The 19,790-nt window shown below is 36.0% G+C and overlaps 1 protein-coding gene across 17 annotated transcripts in view; it reads left to right on the top strand.

Annotated features, from left to right (window-relative positions):
* MBD5 (methyl-CpG binding domain protein 5) overlaps nt 1–19,790 on the top strand; it is a 417,388-nt gene that overhangs the window by 256,194 nt on the left and 141,404 nt on the right. For all 17 annotated transcript variants that reach the window (XM_081241898.1, XM_081241891.1, XM_081241901.1 and 14 more), the window contains one exon: nt 5,331–5,452. The gene's annotated coding sequence lies outside the window, so the exon portion shown is untranslated. The remainder of the gene's footprint in view (nt 1–5,330; nt 5,453–19,790) is intronic.

Here is a 19,790-nt window from a genome sequence, read left to right as displayed (position 1 = left end):
CATTTAATCCATTAATTTCCCACTGCTCATGTTTAAGGTGAGAAGAAAGGGGGATATCTAGATAATACATAATTGGGGCTTGATGACTGTGGATTCCATAGATCTGACCATGCTGTTTTGTTCAGGAACTCCCGGTGTCAATTTATTGAAAACTTTAATCCAGTTTTTAAGCCAGTTAGATTCTCTTTAATCCAGTTAGATTCTCCAAAGAAGAATCATTCAATCTCCTACCTAGAGGTTATAAGATGTGCTGCTAGCATTTTACAAACTAAGTAGAAGAGGACTTGGGATGTCATATTCAAAGTATAAAATTTCATTCAGTTCTGTTTTCAGTAGAGTACTCTGCTGACCAGAATTCTCCAAATTTCCCAGTTTGGGAACCTTCTGTTTTACCACTCCAAAGAATAAACATTGTCTTCTGCTAGGATGATAGAGGGAGGGGTACTTGTCCAGTTGCAGATGGTAGAGAGGGAATGCAAGAGACTAATTCTTAAACAGACTTCCAACCAGCCTTGCTCTTATTTCTACCTTTAACCTACTTCCATAAGTCTGGGTGCTACCAATTACTAAGTTTCTTGGAAACTGTAATGCAAATAAAATTTTTTCCTGGCTTTATCTCCTACTAGTTTAAGATTTAGTTTGTTTGCATTTGCTAAGTAAGTTAGCTGTAGTCCTTCTGCCGTCTAGTTTCCAAATTTTGGTACTGTCATTCATCCCTCATTCTCTTTTTCTTTCTTGTTTCATGCTTTTTAGTGAAATATTTAATATTATACTGTATTTTAATGTGGTTTTGAAAGGGGATGGAATTAAGTATATGTTCAATCTACCATCCTTAACCAGAAATCAACATTATTATCTACTGAGTAGTTTTTCTTTCTAACGTGTTAGATTTGAGATAAATACCTTTTTTTTAAAATATCTTTTTCAAAAAGACAATTTCTATTTTAAGAAAATGGGAAATTACCATATCCAATCCCTATACTCAGTCTCAGAGTAAGATTTGAAGAGATTGCTGTTTATGTATCATATATTTTATATTGAATGCTTTTATTATGACACAGGCCTGCTTTCTTCACAGTGTGTGGGGATGTTTAGTACTCCATTGCCCTGGGAACAATAACTAAGAGCCATATATTACAGAGCTCAATATATTAGAGTCAGGACATGGACAAGATTATCAAAATTTCCAAATCAAAAACTGGGCAACATTGTTTAACCTTTAGAGGAAGTAATTGTTCTTTTCATTATCTTAATATATGTATACAGTGATTTTTGGTTATTAAAGACAGTGTCATGTGTACATTTCAATGTTTCACTTAATACAGTATAACATAATTTTTGGTTGTCACACTATGTTTTATGAATAAAGATTCAGAGACTCAGAGAAGTTAAGTTACTTCCCCAGATTCTTACAGCTAGTGGGTGACAGAGGTAGAATTTGAACTGAGGATTCACTTACTTCAAAACCAATACTCTTTGGAAGTGGGCGTGTATAATAAAATCTGGAATTATGGGACCACAGTAAAGTTCCCCGGAACTTGGGGGGGAAGTCACAGAAAGGTTGCCACTGTAACCAGCAGAAACTGACGCAACATTGTAAAGCAATTATACTCCAATAAAGATATAAAAAAAAAATTGTAACCAGAAAATCACACCATTTATTCTTTGTACATTTTCACACAACCATTTCATTGAATCCTTGTAACAGCCTTATGAGCTATGTAGGTTTAAATTTTATTAAGTGTGTAAAATACCATTTGCCTATGTGTGAAACAGAATTAACTCACAAACCTCTTCTCCTGGTCCCCCCACCCCATCACTTCCATAGATAAAGGAAAACTTAATCTTACCAACTGGTACTAACTTGGTCACTTCTGAGTTAAAATTGAGTCAATTTAGGCTTTAAACTAAGATTCTTCTTCTTATCCTCTCCTTCCCTTCTGCTCTTCCCCAAGTTCCTGGGGAGACTCATATCGTCCTGATATCAGCGGATAAGCATGGGCTTCCACATTCTTCTCTCTGCTTGCTGGTCTCTGCTGAGTTACTCAGGGCCCTTGGCATTTGGGCACCATGTGCCGTCATCCGCTGAGATGTGTTTCCTCTTGCTGGGCCTCTGGACTTTGTATACTTAGTCTACTGCTGCGGTTCTTGCTGTGGTCTCCAGTTGTGAGGACCAGGTACTCTTCACCCTGTTTCCTCAAAACCCAGTCTCTTTAATGTCTGCCAGATTAGTCTTAGCCACTTTTGCACCCCTCTCATGGCAAAGGCTTCAGTAACTTTTCAGATGTTCTGCCACAATGCACTGGTACTCTCTGAATCCAAAGATGTCTTCAGATAAATCCTCCCAGCTACCTTTCTCAGTCGTCATCTTCAGTACTCTACACTCAGATACCTCAATGCTCTTTTTGTCTGGTGGCCAGTATTTTTTTTCCTTTCCATGGGAAAACACCTGTTGTGTCCTCTTGCGTTCTTATCTACTCTACAGTTTTTACAGTATAAGCTTTATGAAAATAATATATAATAATGCAGCTCTCTATGTACTGAAGTGATCAATTGACAAAACATATTACATAAAGAAAGCAAGGTATAAAACAGAGTGTATAACCTGCTCCATTTCTGTAAATGCATGTATAGATATGGCAATGCATTAAACATTTCTGGAAGAATACATGAGCGGTAGCAGGGATTGCCTCTGGCGGTGGGGTGGGGGAGGAATAGACGTCTGGGGAACAAGACTGGATGGGAAATTTTTCACTGCCTTTTTATATCTCTCAAATTCTGTATCATGCAAATAACCTATTCAAAAATAAATAAAAGATAATTATAAAACATTTATAATTTGGCTTCTTCAGTCCTGCCAAGCTCCAGATCATCTGATTCTCAGCCATAGACAGAAAGTAGCTCTTTTGGCAAAGCTATCTTTTTTTCCCTTCTCTGCTTCCTGATGTGCCACTCTTTCTTGTAGAACTTTATTGAAGGCTGCATGAAGCAGCAGCCTGCTTCAACATTCTGAATTTTTCCCCTTCATTAGAAGGGAAAACACTTCAATAGGAAGATGGCCTGAGTCCCAAATATATCAGACGGTGGTTTAGCCACTTTGCTAACTTGCCAGACTAAGATAGAGGGGTCTGCACTACCCTTCACCTGACCTCTTTGGCCAGGCCAAGACTGAATTTTAGGGTCTGTTACTTGAAAGAATTTTTATTATCTGCAGGCCTATCACACTGAATAGATGTTTAATTAATTATGATGCATATAAACGCATGAATGAATAATTTTTATTTACAGGAATAATCCACCTAATTTTAAATGTATTAACTAATAAGGATTTTAAAAGTCTGTATTTTAAATTTCCCAACTATTCAGTAATTATAGCTGTCTTCTTTTCCCCTGATTTCAAGATCCAGTCAAGGATCATGCATTGTATTCAGTTGTCATATCCATTTAATCTCCTTTAAACTTAAAAAAAAGAAAAATTCCCAGCCTTTTTTGTGTCATGTTGTTGACATGTTTTAAAAGTCTGGGCAAATTGTTTGCAAGATGTCTCTTAATTTAGATTTTTCTGATTTTTTTTGATTATTAGATTGAGATTAAACATTCGTGGCAAGAATATTCCATTGGTGATGTTGTGCTTTCTCAAGGTATCATGTCAAGTGTAAGAGGAGATTAGTAACACAGTAGAAAAGCACACTACTATGGTTTGATGGAAGGTCCAGTTTGAGTTTTTCAATTCTACTTGCTTTAACTTTACACTAAACAGGTAATTTCTTTTTTTTTTTTTTAAAGGGCTTCAAATGCTTGGCTTTTTTTAATTTATTTGTTTTGTTTATTTATTTATTTTTGGCTGTGTTGGGTCTTCATTTCTGCGCGAGGGCTTTCTCTAGTTGTGGCAAGCGGGGGCCACTCTTCATCGCAATGCACAGGCCTCTCACTATCGCGGCCTCTCTTGTTGCGGAGCACAGGCTCCAGACGTGCAGGCTCAGCAGTTGTGGCTCACAGGCCCAGTCGCCCCGCGGTACGTGGGATCCTCCCAGACCAGGGCTCGAACCCGTGTCCCCTGCATTAGCAGGCAGATTCTCAACCACTGCGCCACCAGGGAAGCCCTAAACAGGTAATTTCTAAGTGGTTTGTACTTAAATAGACCAGGTAGCAGGAAATAGTATTATATGCAGTCCATTTGCTATCATTTTGGAACAACAAAAAGTTGCCTTTTTAAATTTATCAGGTCTTGTGAGTCTGTAACAGTTTGGGGAGCTCTGATAAAATCAACTTTCTAATTTGCAAAGCTGAGGGCCAGGTGGTAATAATATCCATTCATAGCACTGAAGTGAGAATTACTTGAGATGTTAACAGAAGTAAAATATCACTGAAAGTAATATGCTCTGTGAAGAGTCTCTATTAATATAATCAACCCCACTCAGGTATTTATCTTTAAAAACCACATATATGGCATACACTGTTGTTATTGTATCTGACACTGTTGTACTTTATGAATATTAATCTTTATAATAACCCTTCTACTTGGGTACTGTTATTATCCCTATTTACAGATGAGGAAACTAAGGCACAGAGAGGATAAGTAATGTTCCCAAGGTTATATAACAAATAAGTGGTAATGGGGGACTTCCCTCGTGGTCCAGTGGTTAAGACTCCACGCTTCCAATGCAGAGGGCATGGATTCAATCCCTGGTCGGGGAACTAGATCCTGCATGCATGCTGCAACTAAGAAGCCCACATAGCACAACAAAGGTCCCTCATGCCGCAACTAACCCGATACAGTCAAAAGTAAATAAATAAAATGGTTAAAATGGTAAATTTAAAAAAAATAATACTTCTCTGGTGACACAGAGGTTAAGAAACCACCTGCCAATTCAGGGGACATGGCTTGGATCCCTGGTCCATGAAGATCCCACATGCCGTGGAGCAACTAAGCCCATCCTCCACAACTACTGAGCCTGCGCTCTAGAGCCCGCGAACCACAACTACTGAGCCCGCTTGCCACAGCTACTGAAGCCTGCACGCCTAGAGCCCATGCTCTGCAACAAGAGAAGCCACCACAATGAGAAGCCCACATACCGCAATGAAGAGTAGCCCCCGCACACCGCAACTAGAGAAAGCTTGCACACAGCAACAAAGACCCAATGCAGCCAAAAATAAATAAATAAATAAATTTATTTTTTTTTAAAGTGGTAATATTTCCAACTGTTTTTCTGTGAGACCCCACTTGAAAACAGGCAGCAGCCTATATAGCTCCAGTGTATACTTAAGGATACTTTTCATTCAGCCTGTCCTTTAAATAAATATGTGTGTCTATGTTATTTCTGTTACAGAGAGAAGAGGTACTCCTTTATAGGGACTCGTAAAGGCATAGAGCATCTAGAGATTTACTGCCTCCATTACGCTGCTGGGTCTCACAGCACATGTTATGTTTTTATCAGTTTCTCTCCAGAAGGTAGGAGTTGTTTTCTCTCCATGAATTCTTCATATAATTATAGTTTTCTTGTCTGTGAACTTAATATTTATTGAATATGAAAAACATCTGACATCTATAGATTAAAATGCCAATTGGGAGATTGAGATTTACATATATACACTAATATGTATAAAATGGATAACTAATAAGAACCTGCTGTATAAAATAATAAATAAAATTCAAAAAATAAATAAATAAAAATAAATAAAATGCCAGACTTCTCGAAATAGTTAAGACATACAAGCACCTCTAAAGAATATTTCTATTATAAAATTAATACATGTTCATTGTAAAAAAAAGAAAAGAAGACAATATGGAAAAGTATAGTAATCTTACCACCTTGAGATAAGTATTTTTTATATGTTGTCATATGTCTTTCTGAATTTATTGATATATGTCTATATGATGCATAATAATACATATATAATTATTCATTATATTATTATATACATATGTACATATATTATGACTAGAAATGATAGAATATTAATGCTCCTTGGCTAGAATGCTTCTTATTTAATTTTTTTAAATTTAATTTAATTTTATATTGGAGTGTAGTTGATTTATAATGTTGTGTTCATTTCAGGTATACAGCAAAGTGATTCAGTTATACATATACCTATATCCATTCTTTTTCAGATTCTTTTCCCATATAGGTTATCACAGAATATTGAGTAGACTTCCTTGTGCTATACAGTAGATCCTTGTTGATTGTCTATTTTATTTATAGTACTGTGTATATATCAATCCCAATCTCCCAATTAATCCCTCCCTGCCACTTTCCCCCTTGGTAACCATAAGTTTATTTTCTACATCTGTAACTGTTTCTATTTTGTAAATAAGTTCATTTGTATCATTTTTTCAGATACCATATATAAGTGATATTATACGATACTTGTCCTTCTCTGTCTGACTTACTTCACTCAGTACGACAATCTCTGGGTCCATCCATGTTGCTGCAAATGGCATTATTTTGTTCTTTTTTATGGCTGAATAATATTCCATTGTATATATGTACCACATCTTCTTTATTCATTCCTCTGTCGATGGACATTTAGGCTGCTTCCATGTCTTGGCTATTGTAAATAGAGCGGCAGTGAACATTGGCGTGCATGTATCTTTTCGAATTATGGTTTTGTCCAGATATATGCCCAGGAGTGGGATTGCTGGATTGTATGGTACTTCTATTTTTAGTTTTTTAAGGAACCTCCATACTGTTCTCCATAGTGGCTGTAGCAATTTACATTCCCACCAACAGTGTAGGAGGGTTCCCTTTTCTCCACACCCTCTCCAGCATTTATTGTTTGTAGACTTTTTGATGATGGCCATTCTGACTGGTGTGAGGTGATAACTCATTGTAATTTTGATTTGCTTTTCTCTAATAATTAGTGATGTTGAGCATCTTTTTTTTTTTTTTTTGCGGTACGCGGGCCTCTCACCGCTGTGGCCTCTCCCGTTGCGGAGCACAGGCTCCGGACGCGAAGGCCCAGCGGCCATGGCTCACGGGCCCAGCCTCTCTGCGGCATGTGGGATCCTCGCGGACCGGGGCACGAACCCACGTCCCCTGCATCGGCAGGCGGACTCTCAATCACTGCGCCACCAGGGAAGCCCGAGCATCTTTTCATGTGTTTGTTGGCCATCTGTATGCCTTCTTTGGATAAATGTCTGTTTAGGTCTTCTGCTCATTTTTTGATTGGGTTGTTTGTTTTTTTGTTATTGAGCTGCATGAACTGTTTATATATATTGGAGATGAATCCCTCCCTGGTCACTTCATTTGCAAATATTTTTTTCCCATTCTGTGGGTTGTCTTTTCATTTTGTTTATGGTTTCCTTTGCTGTGCAAAAGCTATTAAGTTTCATTAGGTCCCATTTGTTTATTTTTGTTTTTGTTTTCATTCCTCTAGGAGGTGGGTCAGAAAAGATCTTTCTGCAATTTATGTCAGAGAATGTTCTGCCTATGTTTTCCTCTAAGAGTTTTATACTTTGCCACCTTACATTTAGGTCTTTAATCCATTTTGAGTTTATTTTGCGTACGATGTTAGGGAGCGTTCTAATTTTATTCTTTTACATGTAACTGTCCAGTTTTCCCCACACTACTTATTGAAGAGACCATCTTTTCTCCATTGTATATTCTTGCCTCCTTTGTCATAGATTAGTTGAGATAGTTGTGTGGGTTTATCTCTGGACTTTCTATCCTGTTTTATTGATCTATATTTCTGTTTTTATGCCATTACCATATGGTTTTGATTACTGTAGCTTTGTAGAATAGTCTGAAGTCAGGGAGCCTGATTCCTCCAGCTCTGTTTTTCTTTCTCAGGATGCTTTGGCTATTCAGGGTCTTTTGTGTTGTAAAATTGTAAAAAAAAATTTTCTAGTTCCGTGAAAAATGCCATTGTTAGTTTAATAGGGATTCCATTGAATCCGTAGATTGCCTTGGGTAGTATAGTCATTTTGATAATATTGATTCTTCCAATCCAAGAACATGGCATATCTCTCCATTTGTTTGTGTCATCTTTGACTTCTTTCATCAGTATCTTATAGTTTTCAGAGTACAGGTCTTTTGCCTCCTTAAGTAGATTTATTCCTAGGTATTTTATTCTTTTTGATGTGATGGTAAATGGGATTGTTTCCTTAATTTCTCTTTCTGAACTTTCGTTGTTAGTGTGTAGGAATGCAAGACATTTCTGTGTATTAATTATATATCCTGCAACTTTACCAAACTCATTGATGATCTCTAGTAGTTTTCTGGTAGCATCTTTAGGATTTTCTATGTATAGTATCATGTCATCTGCAAACAGTTTCAGTTTTACTTCTTCTTTTACAATTTGGATTCCTTTTATTTCTTTTTCTTCTCTGATTGCTGTGGCTAGGACTTACAAAACTATATTGAACAAAAGTGGCTAGAGTGGACATCCTTGTCTTGTTCCTGATCTTTGAGAAAATGCTTTCAGTTTTTCACCATTGAGAATAATGTTTGCTGTGGGTGTGTTGTATATGGCCTTTATTATGTTGAGGTATGTTACCTCCATGTCCACTGTCTGGAGAGTTTTTATCATAAATAGGTGTTGAGTTTTGTGAAAAGCTTTTTCTGCATCTATTGAGATGATCATATGTTTTATTTTCTTCAGTTTGTTAATGTGGTGTATAAATTGATTGATTTGTGTATGTTGAAGAATCCTTGCATCCCTGGGATATATTCCACTTGATCATGGTGTGTGATCTTTTTAATGTGTTGTTGGATTCGGTTTGCTAGTATTTTGTTGAGGATTTTTGCATCTATGTTCATCAATGATATTGGCCTATAGTTTTCTTTCTTTGTGACATCTTTCTCTGGTTTTGGTATCAGGGTGATGGTGGCCTCGTAGAATGAGTTTGGGAGTGTTCCTCCCTCTGCTATATTTTGGAAGAGTTTGAGAAGGATAAATGTTAGCTCTTCTCTAAATGTTTGATAGAATTCGCCTGTGAAGCCATCTGGTCCTGGGCTTTTGTTTATTGGAAGAGTTTTAATCACAGTCTCAATTTCAGTGTTTGTGATTGGTCTGTTTATATTTTCTATTTCTTCCTGGTTCAGTCTCGGAAGGTTGTGCTTTTCCAAGAATTTGTCCATTTCTTCCAGGTTGTCCATTTTATTGGTATATAGTTGCTGGTAGTAATCTCTCATGATCCTTTGTATTTCTGCAGTGTCAGTTGTTACTTCTCCTTTTTCATTTCTAATTTTATTGATTTGAGTCTTCTCCCTTTTTTTCTTGATGAGTCTGGCTAATGGTTTATCAATTTTGTTTATCTTCTCAAAGAACCAGCTTTTAGTTTTATTGATGTTTGCTATTGTTTTCTTCATTTCTTTTTCATTTATTTCTGATCTGATCTTTATGATTTCTTTACTTCTGCTATCTTTGAGGTTTTTTTATTCTTTCTCTAATTGCTTTAGGTGTAGGTTAGGTTGTTTATTTGAGATGTTTCTTGTTTCCTGAGGTAAGATTGTACTGTTATAAACCTCCCTTTTAGAACTGCTTTTGCTGCGTCCCATAGGTTTTGGATCATTGTGTCTTCATTGTTGTTTGCCTCTAGGTATTTTTTTATTTCTTCTTTAATTTCTTCAGTGATCCATTGGTTGTTTAGTAACATTGTTTAGCCTCCATGTGTTTGTGTTTTTTACAGTTTTTTTCATATAATTGATTTCTAATCTCATTGCATTGTGGTCAGAAAAGATGCTTGATATGATTTCAATTTTCTTAAATTTACCAAGCCTTGATTTGTGGACCAGGATGTGAACTCTCCTGGAGAATATTCCATGCGCACTTGAGAAGAAAGTGTATTCTGCTGCTTTTGAATGGAATGTCCTATAAATATCAATTAAGTCTCTCTCGTCTAATGTGTCATTTAAGGCTTGTGTTTCCTTATTGGTCTTCTGTGTTGATGATCTGTCCATTGGGGTAATTGGGGTGTTAAAGACCCCCACTATTATTGTGTTACTGTCAGTTTCTCGTTTTATGGCTGTTAGCATTTGCCTTATATATTGAGATGCTCCTATGTTGGGTGCATATATATTTACAATTGTTATGTCTTCTTGGGTTGGTCCCTTCATCATTATGTAGTGTCCTTCCTTGTGTCTTGTAACAGTCTTTATTTTAAAGTTTATTTTGTCTAATTAAAAAGCTGCTACTCCAGCTTTCTTTTGGTTTCTATTTGTATGGAATTCCTTTTTCTATCCCCTCATTTTCAGTCTGTATGTGTCCCTAAAGCTGAAGTGGTTCTCTTTTAGACAGCATATACATGGGTCTTGTTTTTGTATCCATTCAGCCAGTCTTTTTCTTTTGGTTGGAGCATTTAATCCATTTACATTTAAGATAATTATTGATATGATTGTTCCTATTGACATTTTCTTAATTGTTTTGGATTTGTTTTTGTAGGTCTTTCTTCTTCCCTTTCTCTTTTGTTCTCTTATCTTGTGATTTGATAAGTATCTTTGGTGTTGTGTTTGGGTTGCTTTTTCTTTTTGTGTGTGTATGTATTGTAATTTTTTGGTTTGCTGTTCCCATGAGGTTTTGATATAGCAGTCTATATGTATACAAGGTTGTTTTACGTTGCTGGTCTCTTTCCCACCTAGGGAAGTTCCTTTAACATTTGTTGTAAAGCTGGTTGTTTTTGTTTTATGTACTTACTTTTTGCCATATAAAGTTAGCATTTTTATGAGGTTAAATCTATCATCTTCCTCATGGGTTCTGGTTTTGGTGTCTGCTAGTACATTGGCTTTTTTTTTTTTTTTGGAACTGTGTATATTATGGACGGTTTTAAACACAGAGTATTTGGCAGAATAGTATAATGAACCCCCATGTACCTCAGTCTGGCTTCAGTAATTAAGAACTCACAGCTAATCTTGTTTCACTTATATCGTCTGTATTATTTTGAAGCAAATTCAGATATTAAATCATTAAATACTTCAGTATGCACACTGACTTTAAAGGTATTTTTAACTAACCTGTATTTTACATCTGCCATAGTTTGTCTTGCTGGAATCACTGACTTTCACTACAAGATACTTATAACGTTAAACCAAACGTCAGCATTAGTTAAGTTTATTGTTACATAATTTAGGATTTTAAAATAGCCTCTATGAGAATTTAATTATACTAAATACATATATTACTCCTCTCTCATTGATTAAATATACATATCTGTATGATATCTGTATAACTTTTTTGTTACTAAAGTTATATCTTAATAAAAAAACTTCAGCTTCCTTTTTTACTAAAGTTATGCCTTATTAGAATCTATAATGCTTCTTATACCATGATATAAATTTTATTTTCCTGTCCTCAGAAGGCACTCTCCTAAATTGTGAATTATGTTACTATATTAAAAAGACTTTCCAAGCCTTTTGAGTAAAACTTTGTATACGCCTCTCCAGAAACATAACAGGGTTTGTTTTTTTAAAATCCTTGGATTAGATAGAATTTCATTTGTTATATGTGGTTAATATCTGATTAGTTTTTGAGCTATCAGTTCAGAAGAAAGCAATATCATCTTAGCGTCTTCTTCGGGGTTTGATACTGAATGTAAAAGTTCATCATAAGAAGTTAAGAAAGTATCTCATGATTACTAATGCCAGAAAGAGTACAGAATATCATTAGACATGATTCTTATTCAAAGAAGAAGGCTAAAAAAAACCAGAGTTAGTCTCAACTGGAAATAAGATTGTCAATACATATCAAACGCAGAGAAGGAAAATAAATCTGAACCTTCGTCATAGCTAAGTAATATCGTGTAAGTTTTTATAGTTAAAGGAGTACTTTGGGTTAATATTGCCAAATTATTTCATTTTATAAATGAGAAAATAGAAGAGCAGAGAGCTTAACTGAAGCTTATCCAAAGTCACAAGAATTTTTTTTATCCAGTTTTCTCAGAAGCTATTTAAGAAGTATTATAAATAAAAGGTTCTAAAAAGTTATCATTATTAGCAACAATAACAATTATTCAGTGCTTACTATATAGCAATCAATCTACTAAATACTTTGAATTATTTGTCTCATTTAATCCTTACGGTGTGCTTTGAGGTAAAATCTTTTATTATCCCCTTTTATAGAGGTAAGGAATCTGACTCTAACCCAGGCAGCCCGAGACACATAGCCCTCACTCTTTTTTTTTTTTTTTTCCCCGTACGCGGGCCTCTCACTGTTGTGGCCTCTCCCGCTGCGGAGCACAGGCTCCGGACGCGCAGGCTCAGCGGCCATGGCTCACGGGCCCAGCCGCCCCGCGGCACGTGGGATCTTCCCGGACCGGGGCATGAACCCGTGTCCCGTGCATCGGCAGGCGGGCTCTCAACCGCTGCGCCACCAGGGAAGCCCAACCCTCACTCTTAATTGCTGTTATTCAGAGAAGAGACTCTTAAATGTTATAATCAGTAAGAAATTGTATTTCTCTATCAACTAAAGTAGACAGAGTTACTGGAAGAACAGAGAGAGGATTCCAGCAGTCAATCCTAGAGATAAAGCAGGAATGGAAAGTTTTGGCAAGATAGATGGCAAGAAATAACATCCTAAGGAAAAAAAAATGTGAAAGGTCTAATTAAAGAAATTTGTGGCATGATTTGACTCTAGATTATTCCCTTATTTTCAGGGAATACTGCATCCCTCAATTCATTTTTGCATTTATAAAAGTTATTTTGGTTTTCAAATAAAAAGATGGCTTATCTTTTTCATAAATTAATGAAGAAAGCAACACTCAAAACATGTTGACTGTTGCTCTAGGTTTTAATGTTTGCTGCAGTTCATGTCTAAAGGTGCACATGAATTAAACAAAAAAATGAAATCATGAAAGAAGAATTTTTTTAATGAATTTTCAAGTTTAGTTCTAAGTAGCAATCACAGTTTTAACTTGAGGCTTTTCTGGGTGATTGTGAGTAATGATTAGGTGGGATTACACACCCCAGGCAAAGCCCGAGGTCATTAATCCTCCTAGACAGTCATTTATCCTCGAAATAAATGGTCCTTAGTTTGTGGAGTATTGTTTGAATTACCAGAAGGAATCAAGACTTGAGTCTGTCATTTTATCCCAAGGGTCATCTCAGGAGTCTGAAGCTTAAATATTAATATAACTGTTTACCATTTACTGTTGCTTTATTTTATTTTTACTGCTTTGGGGGTATGTATTTTTATTTACCCTCAGATGGAATTATGTATAAAAAATTGTAACCCCAAGAAAGTAATATCACTATTGAAAATTGTGTTCAACTGTGTAGAGCATCTATTCAGGGGAAATGGGTAAGATTTTTTTTAAAAAGATAATAAATTCCACCTATCATTTTTATTAGATTTTCATGGAAATTTATGTTTGAGAGAATTCTGATTTACTACTCTTTGCTAAAAACATTCTTCTAGCCCGATCTTATCATGTAAAATTATGAACTGGTTAGTGTGGCTATCTTGAACGCCCTGAAGTTTTGAATTCGTGGATAATTATGTATTTTCAATTACCAAAATCTCCATTTCCTTCCATCCTTATAGCTCTTTGCTCTAACTCTTCTCTAAAAACTTTGTGACTTAAGTTCTTAAAATGACTCCACCCTCTTTTAAAACATATTTACATAATAGATAGTAAGAGGGAGGAAATTAACAAACTAAAACATTTACTAAACTCACACAATGTATGGAATAATAATGATGATAATACTAATAAAAAGGGTAGTGTTCTTGTAATCATCTAATAAAAGGGTAACGAGGCTTTATATAGGGTTTACTATATGCCAGTCACTATTCTAATTCACATTCTAACTCAAAACTCCATTATCATCCCCAATTTTAAATGAGGAAACTGAGTCAATAAGAGCTTAAATAGTAAGTAGTAAATTTGGGATCAGAAACCTGAACCAGGGCTTGAGGGAGCCACAGTAGAAAATTCTCAGTCCTACATGGTCTCACATCAATACATATAAGGCTTTGTACTGGGAACATAGTGGTAAATGAGGTAGTCACAGTTCCTGATTTCATTAAACAGAAAATTACACAATTTATTTCATTTCCACATTATGAGGTAATGCAAGAACATATGTAGGGACCTCATATAGTCTGGGAAAATCAGGCAAAGGATCTCTGAAGAAGGGGCATTTTGGCTGAGATCTGAGGGATGAGTAGGATCCACAAGGTCAGGTGGAAATGGGGAGTAGGATAGGCAGGGGCCACAGTGTGACTTTTATGGGCCCTAGACACTTTTGCCTTCATGGGCCCCTTCCTCCATAAGAATATTAAAAATTGTATTTTGTGATTATACTGGTATGAAGACAAATATGTTAGTATTATATACTAAAACATTTTCTTTCAACGAAAAGTGGGTTTTTTTTCCATATTTTAATAGAAAGTAAAACATTTTCATGGACTCCTAAAAGTATTTTGGGCCCTAGGCACTTGTGCCCGCTGTGCCTAATGGATAAGTCAGCCTGGAGGTAAATATTGGGCCAAACATTTCAGATGGAAGGAACAGCATAGGGACTTGCTTGCTCAGGAAACTGAAAGGGGGCCAGTGTAGTCAGAGCAGAGAGTGCAGGGGAGGGAGGCATGAAGTGAGGCTTGTGAGTCAGTCAGGGCCCTGTAGGCAGTGTTATTTATCCTAAGAGCTTCCAAAGGGTGTGTGTGTGTGTGTGTGTGTGTGTGTGTGTGTAGGTAGGTGGGTGTGCTTAAGTCAAATTAATATATGCACATGGTTAAAATCAATAGTTCTTTGGTTCCCCTTTTCCCACTGACGCCTCACTTCTCTTTCCACTTTTCCTTCTGATATTTATCTTCATTTATCCAGGTAAAAGTAATTTGCTTCCACCTCAAATTTTTTAATTTATCACTTTCAGGCATCATATAGTAACGCGCACACACATACACACACACACAAATAAAGGAGGCATTATAAATTCACTCACTTAACCCTACCCCACCTCTACCTTTTCTCTATCATTCTTCATTTGGTTTTATCTCTATTTTTGGTTTCTCTGTTGTAACTGTGGATACAACAGTATACCTTTATAATACCTTTATTTCTTATCCCATTAACTATAGGTGCTGCTTTGGGATTGTCCCCTCTAGCAGATGAGGACAAGTGTGTCCACATTCTCCGTGGTTCTGTTCTCAGTTCTTTCATCTTTGTATTTCTAAAATTGATGCCATTTACATCTACTTTATAACCATAATTAAGCATTTATATATTATTGTGTGAAAAGTGCCTTTGCATTTTCTGTTCCCACCACCTGGAACATCCATTCACCCACGGGACCACATTGACTGTTCCTGCCCTTCCTTAAGTTCTTGACCCAAGTGGCAGCTGCTCAGTAGGGCTGTTCCTGACCATCTTATCGGAAATAGCAACTCCCCTACCTAGGATTCTTGCTTTACTGTCTGTTGTATTTTTCGCTGTAGCACTTATTGTTAATACAAATCATATATTGTATTTCACTTAATTTTTAAAATTATTGTCACTCTCCCCATCCTTGACTACAGCTTCAAGGAGACAAGGATTATCTACTTTAATTTCTTTGATTTTTTTGGTTTACTATTTTCCCCTTCACTTTTATAATCTCAGTGGCTAAAATAGTGCCAGATACAGTATCATTTAAATTAATGATTAATTATAGTCCCAAGTAGTCTTTTTTGGTTATATTCCCTTACTTAGGCCATTTTTCAGTTTTCTTAAAATTTCTAATTGCCTATTTTTGTTTTTCTTGCATTGTTTTTCTTTGTCATATTCCCAATTCTTTCCGACTCTTCATTATGTGAAACATTCTGGGCATCTCTTTTTGCTTTTGTTGTTTTCCCTGGGAACTGCTCTTCTAGATCCTTACATCCTTTGGCCACACAACTGTCATCCTAAGGCTTCCCTTTCCTCCTCAACCCACATTTTTTCTCTTTTTCGTTGTACATCCTCCTTTAATGAAGCATATCCCTTAGCAACTTTCTAAGAAAGAATATATGGATGATAAATTTTTTGAACTTTCACATGTTTGAATGTTCTTTATTTTATTCTCACTAGGAGTGTATCCAGGTTCTAACATCAGAAGGTGCAAGCGTGGGAGCAGGGTCTGACTGGGGGAAAGGGGAGAAGTGGGGTTTGTGCATCAGTATTGGAGAGGGAGAAAAAGCATTAAAAGGTGCCACGTTCGACTACTTGCTCTACATGAGACACAGTCTAAAAACTGACATTTTGTACCACTTCTACAACTGACTGTTTTTATAATAGTCTTTTTTTTTTTTTTTTTTTTGCCATACACGGGCCTCTCACTGTTGTGGCCTCTCCCATTACGGAGCGCAGGCTCCAGATGCACAGGCTCAGCGGCCATGGCTCACGGGCCTAGCCACTCCGCGTCATGTGGGATGTGGGATCTTCCCGGACCGGGGCACGAACCCGCATCCCCTGCATCGGCAGGCGGACTTTCAACCACTGCGCCACCAGGGAAGCCCTATAATAGTCTTAACAATCATTGTGTTAAAAATTGTAGAAAGAGTACTGCCTTTGAAGAATGTGCTGAGGATAAGCAGTTGCTGCCTATCTAACTGCTTGCCATCTGAATTGTAGGTTGTCTGGGATTCTAGGGTACAAATCATTTTCCCACTGAACTTGGATGGTGATGCTCCACAATCTTTTAAAATTTATTTGCACCAGCCTGAGTTGGTCCTTTGTAGCTCATCTATTCTTTCCTTCTGGTAACTTTTGGGGTCCATTCTTGTTTTTCTTGGTGTTTTCAGTTCCCAATGATGTGCGTGTTATAGGCTTTTTTCTGTTCATGTTGTATTCAGTGAGCACTTTCATCTGAGGAGTTTAATCCCTAGAAAATCATCTTGTATTTCTTTAGTAGTGTCCTTCCTTTTTTTCTTTTTTCTTTTTTCTTTTTTTTCTTCTTGTTCTTTCCTTCTGTAACTGTTGCTATTCTATGAAGGACCACATGAGCTGAACATCTAATGTCTCTTCTTTATAATAATATTTTCTATTTCTTTTTAAATCTATTTCCAGGCAATGCTCTCAATTCCTAAAACCAAACCCAAAAAAGAGATTCATAGGAGGGTTGAAATATAAAATTAAGTTTTCATTTTCCAAGAGTCTTTCATATTCTCTGGGAGTTTTGTTTGTTTGTCTTTGTTTGTTAAAGATGAAGAGGGTAGTGATTAAGAGCACAGATTTTGGACCCAGACTGAGCTTGAATCCCTATCTCCCACTTAGTAACTCTGTGACCTTGAGCAATTTTAAATTCTCTGTCTCTGTCCTAATCTGAAATGGGGATAATAATAGTCTACTTATCTCAGAGTTCTGAGGATTAAATGAGTTTGTAAACATAAAACGTTAAGAATAAAATCTGGAATGCAGTAAGCCTTATATGTATTTGCTATTGTCATTGCTGTTATAATCATCACTAATACTATTTTGTGTATGATGTCTGCTCACTGTCCCTGAGGATGCTAGCTAGAGTTCTTTTTAAAATTCATCTTTTTTTCCCTAAGTTACCCATTTCCTCCAATTCAGCTTCATTTTTCTGTTTGCTTTTTTTTTTCCTCTTTTTTATGCAGGAAGCTTTCTTTAAATATCTGGTAATTCTTGGATACAGGTTCATATATAACAGTGAGGAAATAAACAGCTGATTGGGAGTTTTGCATAAAAAGGCAGCTTTTCCTGATTTCAGGTGTTTAGGGTGGCTAGGACAGGACCCATTCATTACAATCAAGAGTCCCTAAATGCCAGAGATAAAAACTATTCATAGGATTGATTTTCCCCAAGAGGAGCCCTTTGGTTATTTCTTTAGGAATGCCTTGCTTCAGTGGATGTGGGTGCCAGCTGTTCCTTATACAAACCTTAAATTAACCCCGCCGTTTTCAGCCCAACCTCTCACTGCTGCTCTCATTGGGCATCTGCGAGCCTTTGGACCTCTCTGTAGTTCCGCAGATTGATGGGTCCGATCTTAGCTTTTGCCACTCCATGTCTACTGTAGGCTGAGGTTTCCTGTGCTCCATCGCAGCATTTTTCTCTCTGTATTTTCCTGTTCACATTAATTTTTTGAAATCTCTCATCTGTTGATGGTCTGTCCCCCATACATTGTGGTGTCACTTATTTTTTATTCCTTTACTATCATTTTAGTAGGTCTTAAAAGAAGTAAAAACAAGTATGGTCTACCTCCCATCTTTAACTAGAAGTCATTGAATGTTTGTAAGTAGAAAAATGACCAGATCAAATGTCATTTGAAGTATAGCAGCATAAACTAACTGACTAGGTTTTCCTGGATATAATTATGTGATGCTTTTAGCACCTAGCATGTGATATAGATAATAAAACTAGTTATTAAAATAATGACATAAATATATGTTCTTAGACATAAATAGATCAATATTTAATGAAATAAATATTAAGCAAAATATATTTATTATCATATTACATAAAATATTAATATGTTATATAATATATTATTCCCCAGGCTAAAACAGAAGTAACTTTCTTCAGAAATCATCTAATCTCTACCTACTCTAGCAGTGCTTTCCATCTATTGCTGAATACCAACCTATCTCTTTTATTATTGAATATAAACATGATTTTGCATAGAATAGCAGTAAATTGGTCTTAAACCAGCCTTTGACTTCTAGAAGCTTGTAATCCTTTTTTTGCAGTAAGATGACAGCTATGAGGATCAAAATACTATCTCATAGGGTGGCAATGATGGTTAAATGAGATAAAATATATAATTTCATTTTCTCCTTCTTCATACTGTGGACCCATTTTTAAACCACTTCTAGAATATTTCCATAACTAGAGTAAATTTGCTAATCCAAATCCCCTAACCTGTATCTATATGAAAATTTTGGTACTTTAAAGAGGATTGTTGCCAGCTCATGGAATGTTACATCTAAAAAGTGCTTTTCCTGCTTCCTTGTTGTCTTAAGCAGCTCCTTTGGGTACTTGATTAAAAGATACTTGTAAGCTTTAGTGCTGTTAAAGAAATATACATTGATTATAGCCAAGTCTTTATACTATGAATCATTTCTTTATCAAAGTTCTATCTTTATAAATTCTAGTCACTTAAATGTAGTTTTTTAGTATTTCCCATCTAATTTGTTGCACTGTCATGTGTGATTTCTCTTTAATGTTATTGAATAGATTAAGAAAAGTGCACTTAGACAAGTTGCTTTCATTTGACTCTCCCTTAAAAAGAAATATACATACATAAAAATTATAAGTGGTAGCAGAGTTTTATTATAGATTATTAGGGTCTCTCATTTACTTCCTGTCTTTCACATAACCTGGGGAAGGGGAAAGGAGAAATTTTAAATCCAAAACCTAATAAATTCAGTAGATTTCAAGGAAAATAATAAAAATTACAGTAAAGAAGATTCCAGACTCCAGATATCTACAACTATGTGATTGTGGCTTAAAGGAATTGCAAAACCAGTATGCATTTTTCATAGTTAAAATATATTGTCCACCCTTCGAGTTTCTTTATATAAATAAAAAGATTGTAATTTCAGATATCATTATTGTCATACCTATTCGCCTTTATTGTAACTGGAAATTTTCAGTATCTTCTTCTTGTCTCTTTCTGACTGTTCAGTGCTCACACACACACATACAGTGTGTGCACGTACACACACACACACACATCTGAGGGAGTAGTAAAACCACAAGGCATTTTATTAAGTAATGCTCCTCAATGGTTTTATTCATTTTAAATAATAGATCAGAAGTTCATTTTTAGGGCACTAGCTTCTGTTTTTATATAGTAATTATTTTTAAAACCATACTATGCTATTTTCTTTCATAATTTGAATGTTGTTATGATTTCTTGGTAGCACTACAGAAATCT

This window comes from Mesoplodon bidens (genome assembly GCF_964165515.1).
Source record: "Mesoplodon bidens genome assembly, chromosome: 8".
Classification (NCBI taxonomy): Eukaryota; Metazoa; Chordata; class Mammalia; order Artiodactyla; family Ziphiidae; genus Mesoplodon; species Mesoplodon bidens.
This window is presented reverse-complemented; position numbering and strand designations above follow the sequence as displayed.